The following is a 25,138-nucleotide window of genomic DNA, read 5'->3' as shown; positions in this document are numbered from 1 at the left end:
GCATAAGCAGGGGAGGGGCAGAGAGAGAGAGGGGGAGACACAGAATCTGAAGCAGGCTCCAGGCTCTGAGCTGTCAGCGCAGAGCCCGACGCGGGGCTTGAACTCAAGGAGTGTGAGATCATGACCTCGGCTGAAGTCGGACGCTCAACCGACTGAGCCACCCAGGCGACCCTGATGATGTCAAAACTCTTAAAGACAGTTTGTTTGTTTATTTATTTTTAACATGTGTTTATTTTTGAGAGACAGAGCACGAGTAGGGGAGGGGCGGGGGGGCAGACACAGAATCCAAAGCAGGCTCCAGGCTCTGAGCTGTCAGCACAGAGCCCAACTCAGGGCTCGAACTACAGACTGCAAGATCGTGACCGGAGCCGAAGTCAGCCGCTTAACCAACTGAGCCACCCAGGTGCCCCAAGACAGTTTAAAGTTCAAACCAAAACCTGATTATAAAGTAGAAGAGTTTTTTCAGATGAACATAAGGGAAGGGAGACAAAAATAATATAAAAACAGGGAGGGGGACAAAACAGAAGAGACTCATAAATATGGAGAACAAACTGAGGGTTCCTGGAGGGGTTGTGGGAGGGGGGATGGGCTAAATGGGTAAGGGCACTAAGGAATCTCCTCCTGAAATTATTGTTGCACTATATGCTAACTAATTTGGATGTAAATTTTAAAAAATTAAAAATAAAATGAAAAAAATAAAATAAAATAGAAGAATTTTTTGTAGTAGATAAATTCTTTGAGGTAAACAGCAACAAGAAGTGGCCTGAACAGTGAAACATAAAAAGCATCTTTTACTGGTACAGGTAAGGGTTCCAATTTCGGGACTTTTCATGCATGTATGTAAAGGTGTAACCAATTAACAAGGGAGGGACAGGAACATGATAGTTGTTATTTCCCCTACATGAGGCCTTCCAAATAACTTATAATCGTGTCACAGGATTCTGATTAGAGGGAAAAACGTTTTGAAATAGTCACATTTTCACTGCATCTATCTCATATTCTATTCTCAAAAAATATATATGATGGATCAATATAATATTCATGTTAAAAGAATCAAGAGCATTTTCATGTTAAATATAGTCCCCCAGATGCAAAAAGAAGCAGATTCACTTTTAACTGAACTTAACACCTCCTCCCAAGTGAACATCTGTTTGCCAGCTGTCCCCTATACAGGATCTATCATACATGTCACTCCTGCCTTCCCCCACCAGCCTCCTCAACAAAAACACAAATGAAGGTACTTGGGATCTCCTCCCAATTCTGAGTCTGGTAACCAAAAAGTAGGGTATGATTATTTGTTTTTTTAAGTAAGCTATACGCCCAACATGGGGCCTGAACTCATGATCCCAAAATCAAGAACCGCACTCTCCACCAACTAAGACAGCCAAGTGCCCCAAAGAAGCAGGACATTAAAAACTAAAATGAAATGATGTTACACAGTGGTATATGAAAAAAGAAATGGGAAAGCCTTGATTCTTATTAGAAATAGTTTGTTCGTTTAGGAATACTGAGTTGGTTATAGGAAAAAAAAAAAACAGTATCTAGGTTAGAAAAATCAGAGATTTCCTTCATAAAATGACTTTAAAAATATCTCAAGAACATTCTGGAAAAGACAAAACTACAGAGTCAGTAAAAAGATCAGTGAATGCCAGAAGTCTGTGGGGAGGAAGGGTCCACAAGTGAAGCAGAGACAATTTTAAGGGTGGTGAAATTATTCTGTATAATACTCTAATGGTAGATACATGACATTTATGCACTTGTCAAAACCCACAGAACCTGATAACACAAAGAGTGAACCTTAAAGTATGCAAATTTTAAAACAGGTCAAGGGATCCCAGGAAGGAACAGAGACCATATGATGTAACCTAATTGTATTACCAATGTATGAAACAATATCACTGCAGGTGGTAGAGGGGAAAGGTGCTGACCTAAATAACGTTGGAAAGGAGCGCCACCTCTAAGAGTAAAGTCAAGGCAAGAGGAACTGTACATAAGCACTGTACTCTAGTTGATAAAGTTGTTTCTTATGGGGGTAGAGGTTAACAAAACTGATATACATCTATACACGTATACTAGGAGAGAACAATTAAGTACATGGATGGTGAACGTTGGGAGCCAGGTCTTACTGTTAGAAGTGGGAGGTCACAGACAAGCAACAGGAGAAGACTAGTAGGATCCATGTAGTAATGGATTAGGTTGGAGACATCAGTAGCAACTCATGTTTAGCTTAACAGCTTAATACTAACACAGATATATAAAAACAGACATAAAGAAACGTTTATAGACATGCATAAATATATAGTCTATATATGGGCTTTCAGCTAGCAGAGTCCAGAAGCACCAACACCCCGAAAAGGCAATGAGCACATCTAGTACTCAGATCTTTATTTTTTTTTAATGTTTATTTGTTCTTTCAGAGAGAGAGACAGAGAGCACGTGCGAGCTAGCGGGGGAGGGGCGGAGAGGGAGAGACAGAATCCGAAGCAGCCTCCAGGCTCCGAGCTGTCAGCACAGAGCCCGATGTGGGGCTCGAACTCACACACCATGAGATCATGACCTGAGCTGAAGTCAGTCACTCAACCAACTGAGCCACCCAGTCCCATCAGACCTCGATTTCTAATAGCATTCTCTAATAAAAGGAACCAGGGCTTTGTGGAGAAATGGCTGATTCTAGAACTGGAAGGGAGATACACAGGATAAGCCCGGAGTATGTTATAATGGTAGAAACTTACGAAGTGCTCAAAAGGCACAACCCCTCCCCCCCATCACCGTGGAGGCATGTTAAAGTGACACAGGGACCATCCAAAAGAGTTCATCAATGGCCAAAGCTAGAAAAAGCTAAACCACAAAATAAAGTAGTAATGGATTATGATCCAAAGTATAAAATAATTATCCATGAACCCATACTGATATAAATAAGTGACTAAATGAACAACTAAATGGGGGAGAGGGGACAGTCTTCCATGCAGAAGACTTCCCAATAATTTATGCAGAACACCCTCAGGAGATGGACCATAACTTCCCACTCAAGCGGGGACCACACGGTGACTTCGTTCCAAACAACACAGTGCGGGAAAGAATTTTAAAAAAAGAAAGAAAAGTAACACTACAGTGGAGAACCCTGACATAAACCTTAGCCAGGTGACCAAAGTGAACGTGAACAGTGACAAATCATATTGAAGCAGACACTCCTGATGTGCTAAGAAGAGAAGAATGGCACTTTACCTCTGTGGTCTTCCTCCCCCAAACCCACAACACCAATCTAAACAATGAGAAGAACAGGAAACAAATCCTGACTAAAAGATATTCTACAAAATACCTGATCGGTTCTCTTCAAAACTGACAAGGTCATCAAAACAGTGAAAGTCTGAGAAACTGTCACAGCAAGGGGAGCCTAAGGAGACATGGTGACCACACGTGATGTGGTGTCCCGGGGGGGGGTGGGGGACCCTAAAACAGAAAAAACCCATTAGATAAAAACCAGAGAAATCTGAATAAACTGTGGAGTTAATAACAATGTTTCAATATTGGCTAATTAACTGTAATAAATGTACCGTTGCTAATGTAATCTATTCATTAATTAGAAGAAACCGGGTGCTGAGTAGACAGGAACTCTGTGTATTACCGTCTCCGTTTTTCTGTAAAACTAAAACTGTACAAAACCAAAAATCTACTTAATTAAACAAAATTTACCTGAAGATGATTTATAAGCTCTGGCACGGCAGTCTTATTCACATCTCCAGCTCGAAAAGCACCTTCTTTTCAGTAGTCTGTAAAGGTGACGAAACGAGGAGATAGTTATCCTTGTGCTGACTTCCCGACTCAGTATGCAAAAACGACAGAACCCCACAGACTTCTGGGGCCTTAAGGTGACAGCAGACGGGATGCCAGACCACACTGTGAAGCCAGGTGGTTCTTTCCCAAGTATCCTCACAGGCTGAATCACTGTCCTTTTTGTCAGGTCACAAATCTCTCCCACGTTAATTCTACGTTATTCCGAGAGAGCAGCAGTTCAGGAAAACAAGAAAATAATCCACCACTTGTTTTCTTAAGGCTTTTGTAGCACGCCTGGTTGTGACTTACCATCCTGACCCCCCATTCACCACAGAAGATAGGAGGAAGCCCAGACCTCACAAGCTATGTATGAAACTTTAAACCGTGTGGTCAAAATAGTAAATACCTTCATAAAACATGTGGACTACAGGGGCGCCTGAGCGGCTCAGTCGGTTGAGCGTCCAACTCTTGATCTCAGCTCAGGTCACGATCTCACGGTTTTTGAGTTTGAGTCCCGTGTCAGGCTCTGAGCTGACAGTGCAGAGCCTGCTTCAAATTCTCTCTCCCTCCCTCCCCACCTTCCTCTGCTCTCTCTCCCTCACCACAAATAAACTTTAAACAATTTTTTTGCATGTGGACTATAATACAAACTATTTCTGTTCCCCAAAGGGCTATTTATACAAAGAAGAGTAACCTTACAGGCTTCTTTTGACAGATGAGCATTCTCTCTCCCCATCGTTCAGAAACTACAGTAGTCCCCTCTCACACATGGTTTCATTTCCTGCGCTTTCAGTTACCCATGGTCAACTGCAGTCCAGAAGCAGATGATTCACCTTCCAACTTACCATGAGAAGGTCAACAGCAGCCTAACACTATGTCACAACGTCTACGCCTTTCATCTCACTGTAGCTCATCACGTAGGCATTTTATCATCTCACATCATCACAAAAACAGGGATGAATACTATCAAATATTTTAAGATGCCACATTCACCTAACTTTTATTATGGTACATTGTCATAAATGTTCTCATTTATTATAGCTCATCTCTTCCCGTGTCTACTTCATAAACTTTATCATAGATATGTAGAGAAAAAACCATAATTTACATAGAGCTCGGTACTATCCATGGTTTCAAGCCTCCATTGGGGGACTTGGAACATGTTCCCTGTGGATAAAAGGGGGGCTACTGTATCTTCATCCCAGTAAACCTGATAATCCAATGTTAACTTTACCATTTGGGGGTAAACACTGGGTTCTATAAGAGGTATCATGGATACAAGTCTCTACTTAATCTCCTGACTGAACCTCATTTTATGACCACAGGAGAGCTAAAATAACACACCCTGTTTATACTGTATATTTTTAGTACTTAACCATATTCTTCTGGGGCACCTGGGTGGCTCAGTGGGTTAAGTATCCGACTTCAGCTCAGGTCACGATCTCATGGTTCGTGGGTTCGAGCCCCATGTCGGGCTCTGTGCTGACAGCTCAGAGTCTGAAGCCTGCCTCGGATTCTGTGTCTCCCTCTCTCTCTGCCCCTCACCCACTCGTGCTCTCTCAAAAAAAAAAAAAAAAAAAAAATTAATGTAACCACATTTTTCTTGTTTTTTAATTTCTCAATTCCTTTATCTTAAACATTACCCCAAAAATGAACTTCAAGTAGGAGCAGAAATCCCAGACACCTACATGAATGCTGCTTCTTCCATATGTAATGGCTTTTTCAAACCTGATGGAACACAAAATCCACCCCACATTCACGTGAACTTTCTCAACCTTAATCACCGTAGCTCTCTCCCCTTCCTAAATGCCCAACAAGTTCAGTGTGCACCACCCCTATTTGCACCTGAAATAATGTGTGTTAACTTTTCATCGTCCTCTAGGGTTCAGCACTGTAAATCTTAAGAAAAATCAAACATGCTCTTTTAGTTACAGTGCCTTATGCACACTAAATACTTAGTGTAAATGATTAAATACAGGATTTTAAATTAATTGGAAATCTAATTTGCTCTGGTTGAGGTGTTTTAAATTTTTTGTTTTTGGTTTTTTAAACAAAGAGGTCTTTATTTGTAAAAAGCCAAAGGGCTCCTGGTCGATAGGACAGGCCAGCTTCTCAGGGCTTGGGGGCATTTGGGCAGATGTGCTTGGGGTAGGGGATGCCCTGTGTCTGTGTCACCCAGGGCTCCCCTGGGGACAGGTGGCACTGACTCAAAGACAGGGTAAGCTGGCGGGGGGGGGGGGGGGGGTTGTTCAGCCTCTAGCAATTCTGGAACAGGGTAAGCTGGGGGGGGCAGTGCTCAGCCTCTAGCAATTCTCGAACAGGGTCCTCCTTGGTCAGCAATGGGAGTGCACGGGTGCCGCCTGCAGTTAGGCCCCCAGGATCTGTCTCTTGGCACAGCCGTGGGGGCTGAGCATGCTCTGGGGCCGCTTCAAGTGGTGGGGCAGGAGCCACGGGGAGGCTGGGCTGGTGGGTGTCCCATGGGCTGGACTCGGTGCCCTTTTGCAGGGAGGTCTCCGAATGGAGAGTGTGGTTACTGTTTTCATCATTGAGACCCAGCAGGATGAGGGGGCCACCCTAAGGGACTGGCGCCCCTACCCCGCACTCCAGGGCTCAGAATCTCTCTGTCCCCACCACCTGCCCTCTGTCGCTCCCCCTCCTGGAGATCCACCACTGGCACCCAACTTGAAGATACAAAGGGAAGTGTGGCCTACAGTTGACCCAGCACTCCTCCCATCTCCAGACTTTCTCCACGGTCACCATCACCTCCGTGAGGTCATCCTTGCCCCAGCTCCAGGTCTCAGCCCGCAGGGTCCCACCGGCCATGCTGGTGGGGCTGGAGCGGAGACCGAGGCCACAGCTGGGCCGCCTCCCGTCCCACGGGCTTGGGCTCAGGGCCAGAGCCAGGTGCCGCTCTCTCGGCCTGCCGGCCCTCCCTCCAAGGTCTTTAGTCTCAAATAACATTATTTAAAAAGAGAGACAGGACAAGTGACTAGTAACACATGCCAGAGGCAGATCATCTCCACATTTTATAACTTAAACAGATTACTTAGCACACTTTTTCAAAAGGGAGGTTGTGGCCTATTAGTGAAACGTAGAATACATTTATTGGGTGATGGTAAGTATGAAAGAAAAAAAAAAGTCACAGAAAATAGCAGAGTGCTTGATACATAGTAATGGTAAATCTGGATTCAGAAGTCTTGTATGAGGTGTAGGTATGTATTATTAGATCATGATTAAAATGTGTTGTGTTGTTTTCCTCCCCCCCGCCCCCACTGTGGGTTCTTATGAGGAATACTTAGAACATGGGGAGGTATTCTAGGCTACGTAAAAAAACAACAAACATTTACTACCTTTCTATTTTACTTTTATCTCAACAGATGACGATTTTCGTAACGTTTTAAAGGTTTATTCTGAGAGCACATGCACACACCCGCGGGGTAGAGCAGAGAGGGAGGGAGAGAAGAGATGGCAGCAACTCGGCGTGGAGCTGAGACACGTGTGCATATGAAAGCTGAAACAACTCTCGATGTTACGAATTTCTGTGTGACTTTGTCTTTCTCACATGCGGCCTCAATGGGTTCTGGGTGGCTCCCTCACGTACTACTGGAGGGTTCCTGCCTCCTAAAAAGATTTTTAAAAGGTGAGCCCGGGCGGCTCAGTCGGTTACGCGTCCGACTCTTGATCTCAGCTCGGGTTCCTGGGATTGAGCCCCTTCTTGGCCCTGTGTTGACAGAGGCGAGCCTGCTCGGGATGCATTCTCTTTCTCTCTCTCTCTCTCCCCCTCCCACCCCCAGCCCCTTCCCTGCAAGAGCACGCACACACTCTCTCTCAAAATCAATAAATAAACATTAAAAAAAAAAAAAAAAAGATTAAAAAAAGTAATCAGTTTCCTGGGGCGCCTGGGGGGTAAGTCGGTTGAGTGTCCGAATTCGGCTCAGGTCATGATCCAGCCCTTCCCGAGTGTGAGCCCTGAGTCAGGCTCTGGGCTGACAGCTCGAAGCCTGGAACCTGTTTCAGATTCTGTGATTCCTTTGCACTTTCTGCCCCTCCCCCACTCGTGCTATCTCTCTCCCTCTCTCAAAAATAAACAAACATTTAAAAAAAAAAAAAAAAGTAACCCGTTCCCTAAACCCAGAAATTCAAGATCACAAACCGTGGGAACTTCATACCGGAAGGGTATGAAAGATGAACAAAAATACCGTTTATAATCATTTCTTTAACAATGTCAAACCTGATGATCCTCCCGAATCCACTGTTCATTCATTTAACAAGATCTGAGCAGTCAGGTTAGAGGTACAAAAGACGGATGCCGTCAAAGAAACACAGTGACAGGTATAGGAGAGGGGTTAAGTCATTTAAAGAAACAAGGTAAGACAAGGAAAAAGCTTCATGGAAGAGATGACATTTAAACTAGGTTGCAAAGAATAGGATTTTTTTTGAAATAAAAACAATAGAAATATAAAGTCGGAAGGAACTCTAGATGTCGCGTAACCCAGTGGTTCCCAACTGGGGATGCTTTTGCCCCAAAAGGCACATTTGGAAATGTGCGGAGACAATTTAAGTCGTCATACTGGGGAGGGACGCTTCTGGCATCTTGTAGGCAGAAGCCAAGGATACTGCTCACCATCCTACAGGCCACAGACAGCTCCCGACGACAAATTACCTGGCCTCAAACGTCAATAGTGCCAAAGGTGAGAAACCCTGAAACCAGCCTCAGTATCATGTCCTTGTTTTATATAAGATGACTGAAAGCCGCAGGGATTTTAAAAACTTGCTAAAAAGCTAAAATCACACAACCGGCCTCACAACATCTTGGCCGGCGTTTAATTCACACACACAGCCACACATGTTATTATACTAGGAAAGAGATGTTTTGTAACAGTGGCAAAGTTTCTGTCATGTGGAAAAACTAGGTGGAAATCAAAGCTGATATTATTATTCAGTCTTTCTTGAAACAGATCTACCAGTGGCTCAAAGAACTACAAAACCATATAAAAAAGTATACCCGTACGTGTTCATTATACGAGATTTATCGTCTCCACAACTCTGTTACTGAGCATGGACCGAAAAGAACAATTACCACAAAAGCTAGGCAGGTGGAAGATGGGCATGTGCACACAGCACACTCAATTACTCCGCAGGGCAGGTCTCTGAAGCTCCACCAGCTCCAGCCACAGTCACCGAGGGTCTGGGACCTGGGTGGGATTTGCCCCTTTAGTCCAAAACCATACGCTAAGTTACCCTTCCCTCTGCTGCTGAGCTTTCTAGTAACAAATTACATGTACAAAGACCTTCTCAGGGGCCTGATTTAGGGCCCAAATCCAAACACGTCAAGTTTCCCGGCCATCTTTTATTTTTCCATCCTTGCTCTTCCATGCCCAAAGGGGTGAGAGGGAGGGCATGGGGTAAATACGTGTTAACGGCAGTACAGATTAGATTTCGGAACGGTTTTTGGTCCTAGTAACTACCGAAATGAAGATATATATACACTCCTTACCTCTCATTTTTCGATTGCTGAAACTTCAACTAAGATGCCTTGTCCAGTTTGACACACAACAATTCACGGTGAAACGCTTGAGAAAAGGCTGCAGACGCTACCCTGAAAAAACTGAAGACCAAAGAGGTTTCAATTATAAAAGGTTTAAAGACAGCCTGAGCAAATGATAGTAGATAAATCAAAGGTCACGAAACAGAAAGCAGTGTTCGTACTCCTTTACTGCCTGAAATTCCAGGGAATACGTTTACATTCAATCAATACCAACAGAAAGTTCACCTGACTGCATCAGCCACCCTGCCCCTCTTCCCACTAAGTCACGTCTAGTGCCTAAGGGAGAGCCAGCAACAGCAGGGAGGACAGCCACAGCTCCTGTGAGGTTTCTGTCTTCACAGAAAGCTAGCGAGGCTGGGGGACGTCTGGGGAGCTCAGGCACTTAAGCGGCTGGCTCTTGGTTACAACTCAGGTCATGATCTCACAGTTCATGATTTCGAGCTCTGCATCAGGCCCTGTGCTGACAGCGAGGAGTCTGCTTGGGATTCCCCTCCCCTCCCCCTCCCTCTCTCACTCACTCACTCAAAACAAATAACCTTAAATTTAAAAAATTTAAAATTTTTTTAAAAAGCAAGCAACAGGAACTTTACTTGCATCCCCGGCAAACTATTGGGGGTCCCTGCAGCTCCCCATTTATACTAGTCATTAAAATGTAATGAGTTTCAGGCTCCTTAAGAGCCAGAGGTCTTAAAATTTAAATGACTCCATACTGAATCTAATTTACTCTCTGGTAAAGTAAAGGCATTTTTTAAATTTCCAAACCCCCAAAGGAGCACCACACCCACACTGCAAAGCCCAACAGCAAAGGGGGTATATGGCTTTTTGTCACCTGCTCTATCTTCTCAATAGAATTCAAAATGCTCACTGAAGACTGGGAGGCCCTTCCCATAACCCAACTCACAAAATCACACATCATTCAAAAATACAGAAAAAAAAGTATTTGATCATAAGCCTCAGTGAAATAATAAATAGTCTTAGATACAGAGGAAACAATACATACCGATCAATAATTACGTTAAATGTAAATGGACTAAAGCTCCAATAAAAAGATACAGGGTGGGTATCTACTAACAGTATGCTGGACCCACAGGGGCTGAACAAAGTGCCGGGGAACAAGCCCCCACAGAGCCAGTGTAACCTGGCCTTGGACGACCTGACGCCGGCCTACGTGAACCCGTTCGGCATTATCTTCAGCACGTGCAGCCTCGTGCCCAAGGTGCAGTGGTACGCCCGGGTCACCGTCTTCTGCCCGTTCATCGGCGTGGCCAACGCCTAGAGCTCTGAGGACAGTGCACGGATGATGAGCAGCCACGCTGTCCATCTCTGCCACGGTGATGTCCTATCTGCGGAACCCTCAGCCCATGACGCTCCCCCGGGGATGTCAGCAAAGGACTACTCTAGCCACCTTCCCCCAGGCCCGGCCCCCTGGCTGCTCGGCTTGCTACGTCACCTGCTGTCCTGGGTTTCCCTGAATGAGAAAGTCTCAGGGTCCACACCTGCATGGAGGGAACCTGACCCTTTCCCTGGGGTTCCACTTCAGCTGGGCAAAGAACACCCTAGGCCTACCGTTCCTGCCTACCTTCCCCAACCTGCCTGCCAGTGAGGGAGATGCTATCCATGTTTCTAAGTGTATCCACTTGTGGTTTCTTTGTTGTTGTTGAAAACAGTGAACGATCAAGTTCTGCATTCTGGCAAAAGAAAAAAAAAAGATATAGGGTAACTTGAATAAAAAAAAAAAAAAACAAGACCAGAAGCACCTGAGCGGCTTAGTCAGCTGAACCTCCGACTTCAGCTCAGGCCATGATCTCACATTTCATGAGTTTAAGCTCCACATCAGGCTCTCTGCTGTCAGTGCAGAGCTCCCTTTGGATCCTCTGTCCCCGGCTCTCTCTGCCCCTCCTCCCACTCATTGTCTGTCTGTCTGTCTCTCTCTCTCTCTCTCAAAAATAAATAAAACGTGTTTAAAAAATAAAGCAAAGGGGCGCCTGGGTGGCTCAGTCAGTTAAGCATCCAACTTCAGCTCAGGTCATGATCTCACAGTCTGTGACTTCAAGCCCCACGTCAGGCTCTGTGCTGACAGCTCAGAGCCTGGAGCTTGCTTCAGATTCTGTGTCTCCCTCTCTCTCTGCCCCTCCCCTGCTCATGCTCTGTCTCTCTCTGTCTCAAAAATAAATAAAAACTTAAAAAAAAAAAAATAAAGCAAAGAACAAGACCATCCACATATGGTCTTACAAGAGACTGACTTCAGAACTAAAGGCACATGCAGAATAAAAGTGAAAGAATGGAAAAGCATTTATCATACAAATAGAAGTGAAAAGAAGAGCCAGGGTAGCAATACTTATACCAGACAAAACAGATTTTAAAACAAAGACTGTAGCAAAAGACAAAGAAAGACACTACATAAAGATAAAGGGAACAATACAACAAGATGATATAACAATTGTACATATCTATGCACCCAACACAGAAACACCAAAATATGTAAACCAAGTATTAACAGACACAAAAGTAGAAACTAACAGTAATACAGTAACAGTAGGGGAGTTTAATACCCACATACATCAATGGACAGATCATTCAGACAGAAAATTAAAAGGAGAGTGGCTTTAAATGACACATTAAGCCAGATGGACCTAACAGATATACAGAACATTCTATCCAAAAACAATGAAATACACAGTCTTTTCAAGTGCACACGGAACGTTTTCCAGAATAAATCACGTTAGGCCATAAAACAAGTCTTAGTAAATTCAAGAAAAGTGAAAACACATCAACTATCTCTTCTGACCAAAATAATATGAAACCAGAAATCAATTACAAGAAAAAATCTGGAACAAAACACCAGTACATCTCTGCCCCTCACTCAGTCGCACCCTCTCTCAAGAGCAAAAAGATGCAAAAATCCTTAACAAAGTATGAGCAAACCAAGGTCAACATTACACTAAAAAAAAAAAAAAAAAAAATCATATTCCAGGGATGCAAGGATGGTACAATATTCACAATTTAATGTGATACATCACAGTATCAAGAGAAAGAATAAAAATCTTTATGATCATGTCAAGAGATACAAAAAAAAAGCATGTGACAGAGTACAACATCCATTCACAATAAAACTCCCAACAAAGTAGGTTTAAAGAGAACAACCTCAACATAATAAAGACCATATATGAAAAGCCCACAACAGCATAGTGAGTGGTAAAAAAAGTGAGAGCTTTTCCTCTAAGATCAGAAATAAGACAAGGATGTCCATACTGAACACTTTTGCTCAACATAGAACTGGAAGCCCTAGTCAGAGCAACCAGACGAGAAAAAAAAAAAAAAAAAAGGGCAACAAATTGGTAGGGAAGAAGTAAAACTCACGATTTGCAGATGACATAGTGCTATATAGAGAAAACCCTAAAGACTCCACCAAAAAAAAATAGAATTGATAAACGAACTTAATAAATTGCAGTCTATAAAGTACACAGAAATCTGTTGCATTTCTCTACACTAATAATGAAGTAGCAGAAAGAGAAATTAAGAAAACAATTCCATTAACAATTGCATCAGAGAGAATAAAATACGTAGGAACAAACCTAACCAAGAAGGTGAAAAATCTGTACTCTGAACACTCTAAAACACCAATGAAAGAAACTCAAGATGACACAAATGGAAGGATACTTCATGCTCATGGATTATAATAATTAGCATTGCTAAAATATCCATACTACCCAAAGGGTTCTCCACATTCAATGCAATCCCTATGAAAATACCAAGAGCATTTTTCACAAAACTAGAATACTACTAAAATCTATATGGAACCACAAAAGACCTTGAATAGCCAAAACAATCTTGAGAAAGAACAAAGCTGGAGGTATTACAATCCCAGATTTCAAGATATATTCTAAAGATGTAGTAATCAAAACAGTATAGTACTGGTACAAAAAGAGACACATAGATCAAAGAAACAGAGAGCACAGAAATAAATCCACACTTAAAAAGCCAATTAATGTATGAGAAAGGAGACAAGGGAGGCTATACGATGGGGAAAGGACAGTCTCTTCAATTAAACAGTACTGGGAAAACTGGACAGCTACATGTAAAACAGTGACACTGGACCTCTTTCTTACACCATACACCAAAATAAATTCAAAAGGGATTAAAGACCAAAGTGTGAGACCTGAAAATATAAAACTCCTAGAAGAAAACATAGGCAGTAATTTCTTTGGCATCAGCCTTAGCAACATGTTTCTAGATATGTCTCTCCGACAAGGGAAACAAAAGCAAAATTAAACTACCAGGACTACACCAAAATGAAAAGCTTTTGCCAAAAAAGAAAAGCATCAACAAAATGAAAAGGCAACCTACTGAATGGAAAAAGTTATCTGCAAATGATATTAACTGATAAGGGGCTAATATCCAAAATACATAAAGAACTAAAACTGAACACCAAAAAAACCATCTGAGGGGCACCTGGATGGCTCAGTCAAACATCTGACTTCAGCTCAGGTCATGATCTCGCGGTTCGTGAGTTCAAGCCCCACATTGGGCTCTGTGCTCACAGCTCAGAGCCTGGAGCCTATTTCGGAATCTGTAACTCCCTCACCCTCTGCCCCTCCCCCGCTCATGTTCTGTCTCTCAAAAAACAAACAAACAAACATTAAATAATAATAATAATAATAATCCGATTAAAAAATGGGCAGAAGACCTAAATGGACATTTTTCCAAAGATGACATACAAATGGCCAACAGACACATGAAAAGATGCTCAATTATCAGGGAAATGCAAATCAAAATAACAATGAGATACCATTTCACGCCTACCAGAAAGGCTATTATCAAAAAGACAAGGGGTGCCTGGGTGGATTAGTCAGTTAAGCATCTGACTCTGGATTTCAGGTCAGTCAGGTCATGACCTCATGGTGGTGAGATCAAGCTCCACATCAGGATCCGGGCTGATGTGCAGCCTGGTTAAGATTCTCAGTCTCCCTCTCCCTCTGCCCCTCCCTTGCTAAAGAGCGCAGGTGCTCTCAAAAAAAAAAAGAGAGAGACAGACAGACAGACAGACAAGAAATAACAAAAGCTGGCAAGGATGTGGAGAAAAGGGAAACTTCATGAACTGTTGGTGGAAATGTAAACAGGCATAGCCACTGTGGAAAGCGGTATGGAGTCTCCCCCCAAAAATTAAAACTAAAAATAGTATACAATACAGTAATTCCACTACCAGGCACTTACCCAAAGAAAATTGAAAACACTAATCCAAAAAGATATGCACCCTTATGTTTACTGCAGCATGATTTATAATAGCCAAGATATGGAAGCAACCCAAGTGTCCATCCAGAGATGAATGAATGGAGAAGATATGGTATGTATGTGTGTGTGTGTGTGTGTGTGTGTGTGTGTAATACTACTCAAACATAAAAAAAAAAAAAGGTATCCTACCATTTGAGACAACATGGATGGGGACCTAGAAGGTATTTTACTAAGTGAAATAAGTCCAAGAAAGACAAATACCATAGGATTTCACTTACATATGGAATCTAAAAAGCAAAACAAACAATAAAGCACTCTTAAATAAAGAGAACTGCTGGTTGCCACAAGGGAGGTGGGTGGGGAAATGGGTGAAACAAAGGGGATTAAGATGTGCAATCTTCTAATTGTAAAACAAATAAATCACTGAAATGAAAAGTAATGCAGGGAATAGAACCAGTACTATTGTGATCATGTTCTTTGGTGACAGATGGTGACTATACTTGCGGTGAGCACAGAGTAACGTACAGAATTGCTGAATCAATGTTATACACCTGAAACTAACATAATGTTATACACTAATTAAACTTCATTTTAAAAAAGGAGAAGAAAACAGTCTTCAGTTCCCCAACAGGCAATATTAACAACTCAAGAACTGACTAGATATTGCAGGTTAACCAAGGAGCCTTAGTGAATGAGGGAAAAATTCTCCCACAGAGAAAGATTTCAGCGAATAATGGCAGAAGCAAGCAAATTAGCACAATCACAATTTTGTAACTTTTTTTATTTTTAAGTAAACTCTAGCCCCAATGTGGAACTCGAATTCACGACCCCACAATCAAAAGTCTCATGCTCAACCAGCCAGGCACCCCTCACTTTTGAAAATTTTCATTAAATAATCCTTGCAATGGTAATCGGTAGATGGTAAAAGAATTCGGTAAAAAGTGGGGCTTCATGAAGGGATCAGGAGGTTATCACCTGAGCCCTCTGACAAATCAAACTATACAAAAACACTTGTTAGGGAACTGGGGAAACTCGAACATGGACTAAGTATGGTATGAGCTATTAAGAAATCATTCTTGGGGCACCTGGCTGGCTCAGTCGGCTGAGCATCTATCTGACTTGGTGTCAGCTCGGGTCCTGTTCTCACAGTTCCTGGGACAGAGCCCCGAGTCAGGCTATGCACTAACAGGCGAGCCAGCTTGGGATTCTCTCTCTTTCTCTCTCTGCCCCTCTCCCACTCAGGAGTGCATGCAGGTGCAAGCTCTCTCTTTCAAAATAAGTAGTTAAAAACAAAAAAGACATCCTTATCAGGTGTGTTGTGTATGCTAGTGCATTGCGATAATACAGAACAACGTGTCGTTTTATAGACACATTTAGGAATAAAACAATATCTCGGACGTGGTATAAATTCTCAGCGAAAGAGACATTTGGAAATGTTCACAAATAAAAAAGTAAAAATAAAAGCACTTAACTAATAGTCACTACAGAGTCCTTTAAGGAGAAAACATCAATGAACTCAAATTAATATTTAAAAGATCATTTTCATTATTTAGTAAAGAGATTGTAGAATAAGAAGCTAGAGATATAAAACTAATGCAAGGGTTCTTAAGGCAGTCCTGAGATAAAACCCTTAAAAAGCCAACACCATTATATTTAAGTATCAACTTAATAATCCTGTCAGTAATTATAATTATCAATATTAACATTTACAATTGATTATAATATTAAACATGTTAACTTAAGCACTTATTGAATTATTATATGCCAGGCTCTGCAATAAGCAATGAAGCAAGACTATGGCACCCATGCCCTGTTTTAAAGCTTCCACTTGCGCTGGTAAAAAAAATAACATACTCCATACCCCGGTTGAGGTAAAGCAAGTTTACTGAAGAAAAATAACCAAAGTAGACAAGAGAAAAGACACAGGATTTAAAAAAGAAAAGGAAAGAATGCCAATACTCTGATGAGGATATTCAAGAGATAACAGCACGGGTCGCAGTTCTATCAACAGTTTAAAGCACGACAGGTTTGTCAGTGGGACAAGAGGGGACACTAACGAATGAACTTCCGAAAAAAGAATCCTCAGGGATTAAAAGTAACTAGTTCTTGAAAGACAATGGAGTAATACTGAATGTGAGGAGGCCACATCCTCATACCCTGAAATCCGTAGTAACTGAACACCATACTGACTGACTACTCCCAGTAAACAAGGGCATTTGACCTTCACAGACCTAACTGTTCAAAGTTACCGTAACAAGGACAGGGCATGTGGAATGCAAGCACCACGTAGAAGCAGAAGCACCACCATATTTCTGGTGACGCACAGACTGCAAAACGGGTCCAAGGCAGAAAAGCTTCTTGTTCTCCCAAAGGTTCAGATGGTCAGAGCAAACAAGATTTTGGCTAGGATCTTCATCAAGGGTGATTACAGAAGGAAAAGAAGCCTTAAAGAAGATACCCAGTAAGGGAGTTAGAGGGTTTGAGTTTAGCCACATGAATGACAAGGATGGCAAATGTGTTGGAGAGAAAGGAGGTATCTTTTTTGAAACTGGAAAAACGGAGGCACGTCTAAAGACACGGGAAAGAGACTGCTGGTACACGTGGGGATGCAAAAGGACTAGCGACAAAGCAAGCTTTCCAAAAGGACAGAGTTGGCAAATTCCAGAGCCAGTGGAATCATGAACTAGAAATGGGGGCGAGGGGGGGTTACTGAGGATGGGATATGAAGGAGTAATCTCCCCATTGTCCCAATCTTTAGGACACGAGTCACGAAGTCACTGTATCATTTAGTTTACAGGAAGAAGAAAGCAGAACATGACAAAACTGGGACATCAGTGAGTATGCACAGGCAAGTGTTAACTGGTCACAAGAGGTAAAAAATGCCCACGTGGTCCCAGACAAAGAACATATGCCATTAGCCAGGTGTGGGGCCACAACAAGTCACTTAACTTCCCTTAGGCTTTGTTTCCTATTTTTTTGCTTAAAACTGCCTAACCATCGCACCTCACAAGGCTCCCGTGGAAATTACACAAAGAAGGAAAATGGTTCTCACCTGTAAAGAACCACATTCATTCCCAAGGCTGTCTGAGAGCTCTCACAGGACAGCAAAGAGGAATCTCAGCAGAAATATATCCGTGTTTCCTATTTCAAAAGGACAGATACGTATTATACCTACAAACAGGTCAATTATGACAGATGTAATGATGGTACAAGCACGGCTGGGAAAGCTTTCTTTTACGTGACAGAAAAAAATTAGCTGATACTGTGCAACCCAATAGCCATTAAGAGGAATTTCATGTTCCAAGAGTAACTCCAGACACTATTTTTTTTTTTTTAATATTTATTTTGAGGGGCACCTGGGTGGCTCAGTCGGTTAAGCGGCCGACTTCGGCTCAGGTCACGATCTCACACCTCGAAGGCCCCTGAGTTTGAGCCCCATGTCAGGTTCCGTGCTGACAGCTCGGGGCCCGGAGCCTGCTTCCGATTCTGTGTCTCCCTCTCTCTCTGCCCCTCCTCTGCTCACGCTCTGTCTCTCTCTCAAAGTAAATATATATATTTTTAACGTTTATTTATTTTTCAGAGAGAGAGAAAGAGGAAAGACAGAGTGCGAGCAGGGGAGGGGCAGAGAGAGAGGGAGACACAGCCTCGGAAGTAGGCCCCAGGCTCTGAGCTGTCAGCTCACCGCCCGACGTGGGGCTCAAACTCACGAACCGTGAGACCGTGACCTGAGCCGAGGTCGGACACTCAACCTACCGAGTCACCCAGGCGCCCCCCTCCAGACACTATTTTTAGCTGAAACTTAAAATACAACAAATCTGTCCATTGTCAGGATCTAGAAACTGCCTAAGGTTGAAGAGACTTAAAATGCTGCTGAGTATTGTTATAATTTTAGATTTATAAACACTCATAGACACAGAATATACACTTTTAACACAAATCTACAAAATTAGCCAAGTGAGTACAATTCCGTAAAACAAAACTTAAAGAGAACTAGCGGCTGAGTCTGAAGTCTTAGAGAAGCACGTCCAAAGCGTACTCTGCCATGAAGAGCCAACAGGACTTCCTCTCTCAGTTACAGCACATTAGGGGATTTGAACCAACCTGCCTGCCGAAGACCTATAAATAGAGCTGCACAAAATGTAAGAAACGACTATCTTAAAGGACTGAAGAGCCAACAGGATAGTGCTTTCAGATGGATTAGAGGACCAGAAAATTCAGAGAGGTGACCCCAACAATCCGAAAGAAACCAGAAGCTAAACTGCATCGGACAGCCTGACAGGCTTTAAGGGACAAAAGGAAAATCCTCCCCCCAGCTTCAGGTTAGGAACCTGAAGATCAGCACCTTAGAAGTAAGGGTGAACCAGAAATGAATCAGTCCATACACTGAATGCACTCTGGCTTTGAGTCATCTGGTTGGCCCAGAAAAACCCTGACAGAGATTAGACTAAGTAATCCTGGATTCCCTCAAGCAGATGCCACAAAAATAAATCCTTTCTGGAAGATATCGTCCTTGGTCACAAATAATTTGTCAAATAACTCTTCAAATCCAATGCCCAGGATACAATTAAAGACAACAGAGCACTTGAGGAGACAAGAAAACAGGATCAAAAGCCATAGAAAGAGCAAACAACAAAAAGAGATTCACAGGAACTCCAGATACTGGAATTACCAAACAGAAAATTTTTTTTTTCAAACAAAATTTTAAATTACAATTTAATCTCAGTAATCAACTAAAAAACCATAGTAAGTGACATAATCGATTTTTAAAAGAAGCAAAAAGTTACTGAAAAATACAAAAACTAAAATTAAGAATCCAAGAAAGAGGTTTAACAGTCAGTGAGAGAGTAAATCAGACAGTGGAGACAGTACCTCAAAGGATAGATTGGTGGGGAAAAAGCTCAGAATGAAGGGAGGGTAACAAACATGAAGATACGGTAGAAGGTCCACCATACAACACAGTTAACTGGAATCCAGAAGAAGAGGTAGTATGGGGCGCAAGCAATATATAGCTAAAATCTTCCAATAATGATGAATAATGTCAAACCACAAACTTAAGACTCTCGATGAATTCCTAGCAGACAACCAACAAAGAAACACTTAAAACTGTCCTGTGGGGTGGGGTGGGGGGAATTACTTTCTTTCGTGTTTTTTTTTTTTTTTTTAATGTTTATTTTTCAGAGAGAGAGAGAGAGAGAGCGCATGCGCATGCGAGCAGCGGAGGGGCAGAACAAGAGAGGGACACAGAACCCGAAGCAGGCTCCAGGCTCTGAGCTGTCAGTACATAGCCCAACGCGGGGCTCAAACTCATAAGCCGTGAGATCATGACCTGAGCTTAACCAACTGAGCCACCCAGGCACCCCAAGATAGCTTAGTTTGCAACAATATAAATCAAAGCTAATAAAACAATCTCTAAGGAGCAGAAAGAAAAACTGCCAACCTAGTATTCCAGTGCAGAGAAAATATCCACCAAAAATGGAAATGAAGGGGCTCCTAGGTGGCTCAGTCCGTTGTGTTCAACTCTTGATTTCGGCTCCGGTCATGATCTCACAGTGTGTGGGTTCCAGCCCTGCATCAGGCCCTGTGCTGACTGTGCAGAGCCTGGTGGGGATTCTTGCTCTTTCTCTCTCTGCACCACCCCACCCCCCATCAAAACAAATAAACATTAAAGAAATGGAAATGAAGTATATTCTCAAATAAGAACGAAGTTCACTTCCAGCAAACCCCACTCAGAAATCACAAAGCAAAAGAAAACTGATCCAAATTGGAAGCTCAGAGATGCAGAAAAGAATGAAGAACCATGCAAGTGTTAAGGAAATGGGTTTAAAATCTAACGGAACACTGTATAAAATACTGTCTTGTGGAGTTTAAAATGCATATAGAAACTTAACTCCAAACTCATTATGTATATTAAATATGTATGCCTTTTGTAAAAAAAAATTTACAGAAAATGAAATTACAGGACAAAGCATGTATGTCAGGAGGTGGTTAAATGGAACTAAGGAGTTTTAATGTTCTTGCTTCAACCAAGAGGAAAGTGAAAGTATCACTTAACACTAGACTTTGATAAATCAAATACACATGCTGTACATGCTGGGGTAATCACAAAAAGAATTAAAATAAATATGTGGTATTTGAACCAATAATGGAAAAACTGATACAAAAATAACGGAAGAGAAAAAGAAATACAGAACAGGTAAACTGGAATGTTCAGAAATGCTGGAAGTAATCTCAAAATAACAGTAATCATATTAAATGTGAATCAATTAAATGTTCAAAAAAAAAAAAAGAAAAGAAAGAAAGATTATCAGACTGGATTTAAAAAAATCCCTACAAATAGAGGTTGTTTTCAAGAGAGTCATCTAAAATATAACACAAAAAGATTAAAAGGAAAAGGAAAGAAAAATACATCATGCAAACATGAGCCACAATAAAGATGGAACAGCTAAATTAGTTTCAGACACCAAACAGACATCAAAGAAAAAGCATCCCTATAGTTAAAAGAGTCACTTCAAAAATGATAAAATGTTGGGGCGCCTGGGTGGCTCAGTCGGTTAAGCATCCGACTTCGGCTCAGGTCATGATCTCGCGGTCCGTGAGTTCGAGCCCCGCGTCGGGCTCTGTGCTGACAGCTCGGAGCATGGAGCCTGTTTCAGATTCTGTGTCTCCCTCTCTCTGACCCTCCCACGTTCATGCTCTGTCTCTCTCTGTCTCAAAAATAAATAAACGTTAAAAAAAAAAAAAAAAGAAGTTATCTAAGGAAAATGTGATAAAGCCAGAAACCAAATACAAAATATGGATACTTAGAAAATTCTCATTATTACTAGAATTTAAGAAATATTTTTAAAAAATATTTATTTATTTTGAGAAAGAGAGAGAACACGTGTGGGGAAGGGGTAGAGAGAGAAGGAAACAGAATTGCAAGCAGGCTCTGCACTGACAGCACAGAACCCAACACAGGGCTCGATCTCACAAACTGTGAAATCATGACCCGAGCTGAAATCAAGGGTCAGATGCTTAACTGACTGAGCCACCCACATGGCCCAAGAAGTACAGTTTTCAATAACTCGCTGATCAAAGAAGAAACTGCAATGGAAATTAGAAAATGATGTGAAATAATGAAAATATTACCTATCAAAAATTATGGGATTCAGGCAGAGCAATACTTGAACATGAAATGATAGTTTTAAATCCCTGTGTTGGAAATTAGGTTGCGAATTAATACCTAACTACCACTGTTAAGCAGTAAGAAAAGCAAAATAAACCCTAAAGAAGTAAAAGGAAATAGTGGACATAAAAGCAGATATTAACAAAATATAGTGTTTTTTTGGGAAAATTACTATTAATTGCTAAACCTCCCCGTGCAAATTATTTTTAAAAAGCAGGAAAAGATACACTTACTCAGTAGTAAGAATGAAAAATGCCCGAGAGATGAAAATATACATTTGGACAAAAAAAACTTGTACATGAATGTTCATGACAGCATTATTCTTGATGGCCAAAAAGTAAAAACCACCCAAATGTCCATCAACTGATGAATGAATAAAATGATATATCCACCCAGTGTACTATTTTCTTGCAATAAAAATATAAAACTGACACATGCTACAATACAGATGAACCTCGGCATTATGCTCAGTGAAAGAAGCCGGTCACAAAGTAGCACATATTGTATGATTCCATTTATATGAAGATTTCAGAAGAAATAAATCTATAGGGGGCAAAAAAGATTTGTAATTACCTAGGACTGATGAGGAGGGAAGGGGCTGGGGGATAATCGGGAATGAATGCTAATGTTCTAAAATTGCTTATGATGATGGTGGACAACTGTGTGAATGTATTAAAAACCACTACAATGTATGTTCAAGTCTATTTAAAAAAAATAAAAAATAAAAGGGAGGTTTATCACTAAGCCATCCGTACACATTAAATGATAAAAGAGTATAACCGTAATGCCAATACATTTGGAACTTCAGCTAAAACAAATTTTAATAAATATATGAGATTTGCCAAATGGTTATAAGAAGAAATAAAGCCATATTAAGCATCTTTTCCCAACTACAATTGTATGAAACTAGAAACCAACTGCAAGAACAAAAACAGCAAATTCACAAATACTGAAGTAATGTGTCAACAAAGAACTCAAAAGAGAAAAAAAAAATACTATGAGACAGCTATCTACACATTTAATGCAATCCCTACCGAAATTACCACCAGCATTTTTCACAGAGCTAGAACAACCCACCCTAAAATTTGTATGGAATCACAAAAGACCCCAAATTGCCAAAGCAATGTTCAAAAAGCAAAGCAAAGCTAGAGGCATCACAACTCCGGACTTCAAGCTGTATTACAAAGCTGTAGTCATCAAGTCAGTATGGTACTGACACAAAACAGACACAGAGATCCATGTAACAGAATAGAAAACCCAGAAATGAACCCCCAATTATACAATTAGTCTTCAACAAAACAAGAAAGAATACCCAATGGGAATAAGACAGTCTCTTCAACAAATGGTGGTGGGAAAAGTGGACAGCAACATGCAGAGGAACGAAACTAGACCACTTTCTGACACCATACACAAAAATGAATTCGAAATGGATAAAAAACCTAAACATGAGACCTGAAACGACAAAAATCCTAGAAAAGAACACAAGCAGTAACTTCTTTGACATCAGCCACAGTTAACTTCTTTCTAGATATGTCTGAGGAAGGGAAACAAAAGCCAAAGACAACTCTGGTGACTGTATCAAAACAAAAACTTCTGCACAGCAAAGAAAACAATAAAACTAAAAGGCAACCTACTGAATGGGAGAAAACATTTGCAAATGATGTACCTGATAAAGGGTTAGTATCCAAAATATAACTTATAAAACTCAACATCTGGAACACCTGGGTGGCTCGGGTGGTTAAACGTCCAACTCTTGGTTTCAGCTCAGGTCATGATCTCACAGTCTGAGGGTCTGAGCCCCATTTCAGGCTCTGCACTGGTGGTGCAGAGCCTGCTTGGGATTCTCTCTCTCTCTGCCCTTCACCCAGATGCATGTGCTCTCTCAAAATAAACTAAAAAAACAAAAACAAAAAACCCCTCAATACTCAAGGGGCAACTGGGTGGCTCGGTCAGTTGACTGTCTGACTCTTAACCTCAGCTCAGGTCATAATCTCACAGGTCCTGGGATGGAGCCCCGTGCTGGGCTCTGAACTGAATGCACAGAGCCTGCTTGGGATTTTCTCTCTCCCCCTCTCTCTGCCCCCTCCCCTGCTCATGCTCAGTCTCGCACTCTCTCTCAAACATTAAAAAAAAAAAACCCTCAAAAACGAATAATCCAATTAAAAAACAGGCAGAAGACACGGATACACATTTTTCCAAAGTAGACATACAGATGGCAAAAGACACATGAAAAGATGCTCAACATGACTGATCATCAGAGAAATGCAAATTAAAACTACAATGACGTATCACTTCACACCTGTCAGAATGGCTAAACTCAACAATACAAGAAACAACAGGTGTTGGCAAGAATGAAAAGAAAGGGGAACCCTCTTGCACTGTTGGTGGGAATGGAAACCCGGACAGCCACCCTAGAAAATAGTATGGAACTTCCTGGAATATATAATGAAATATTACTCAGCCATAAAAAAAAAAAAAAAAAAAAAAAAAAAAAAAAAAAGAATGAAATCTTGCCATTTGCAACGATATGGGTGGAGCTAGAGAATATTATGCTAAGCTAAATAAATCAGAGAAAGACAAACAGCTTATGATTTCACTCATGTGGAATTCAAGAAACAAATGAGCAAAGGAAAAAAAAGAAGAGAGAGAGGCAAACCAAGAAACAGACTCTTGATCATAGAGAACAAACTGATGATTACCAGAGGGGAGGTGGATGGAAGGATGGGTGAAATTGGTGGCGGGGATTAAGCAGGGCACTTGTGATGAGCATCAGGTGACGCAAGTGTTGACCTATATTGTACACCTGAAATTAATACTACAGTGTATGTTAACTAGAATTTAAATAAAAAAACTTTTTTAAAAAGTACCTTGAGTCAAATGAAAATGTAAAATACAATATACCAAGATTTATGCAATGCAGCAAAAGCAGTTCTAACAGAAAAGTTCAAAGCAACAAATACCTATATATATATTTTTTAAAAAGAGAAAAGAAAGGAAAGGAAAAGAAAAGAAAAGAAAAGAAAAAAGAAAGCTCTCAAACAGCTTAACATATCTCAAGGAACTGGGACAGGGTGGGGGCAAGTCCACACTCAGGACAATGAAGGATAACAAAGAACAAACCAGAAACACGTGAAATAAAGACAAAAGAAACAACAGTAAAGATCAATAAAACTAAGAGCTGGTTCTGCGGAAAAAAATAGAGAACCGTTAGCTAGACTCAACAACAATAAAAAGAGGGCTCAAATACATAAAAATAGAAATCAAAGAATACATTACAACAGATACCACAGAAATACAAAGGATCATAAGAGACCACAATGAACAATTACATGCAAACAACCTGAAAAACCTAGACAAAATGGATAAATTCCTAGAAACATGCAACCTTGTAAGACTGAATCATGAAAGAATAGAATAAA

General features: G+C 41.3%; 1 protein-coding gene and 2 pseudogenes across 4 annotated transcripts in view; 1 reads left to right on the top strand and 2 right to left on the bottom strand.

Moving 5' to 3' along the window:
* TAB3 (TGF-beta activated kinase 1 (MAP3K7) binding protein 3) overlaps nt 1-25,138 on the bottom strand; it is an 88,266-nt gene that overhangs the window by 48,911 nt on the left and 14,217 nt on the right. Inside the window, exons 2-7 of one of the 4 annotated variants that reach the window (XM_081792653.1) lie at nt 17,607-17,695; nt 10,902-11,010; nt 9,272-9,382; nt 5,151-5,332; nt 3,694-3,770; nt 3,320-3,450 (exon numbers count right to left, since the gene is read on the bottom strand). The exons of 1 other annotated variant lie outside the window; for it this stretch is intronic. The gene's annotated coding sequence lies outside the window, so the exon portion shown is untranslated. Of the gene's footprint in view, nt 1-3,319; nt 3,451-3,693; nt 3,771-5,150; nt 5,333-9,271; nt 9,383-10,322; nt 10,851-10,901; nt 11,011-17,606; nt 17,696-25,138 lie in introns of those variants that run through there. 2 more of the 4 variants (XM_081792655.1, XM_081792654.1) reach the window with 2 other exon arrangements.
* Nucleotides 5,346-7,518, bottom strand: LOC145713864 (B-cell CLL/lymphoma 7 protein family member C-like; annotated as a pseudogene).
* LOC145713819 (PAT complex subunit Asterix pseudogene) lies at nt 8,255-10,794 on the top strand (annotated as a pseudogene).

Source organism: Panthera onca, chromosome X (genome assembly GCF_046562875.1).
Source record: "Panthera onca isolate mPanOnc1 chromosome X, mPanOnc1 haplotype 2, whole genome shotgun sequence".
Taxonomy (NCBI): domain Eukaryota; kingdom Metazoa; phylum Chordata; class Mammalia; order Carnivora; family Felidae; genus Panthera; species Panthera onca.
The sequence above is the reverse complement of the archived record's forward strand: the minus strand, read 5'-3'. Positions and strand labels throughout refer to the sequence as shown.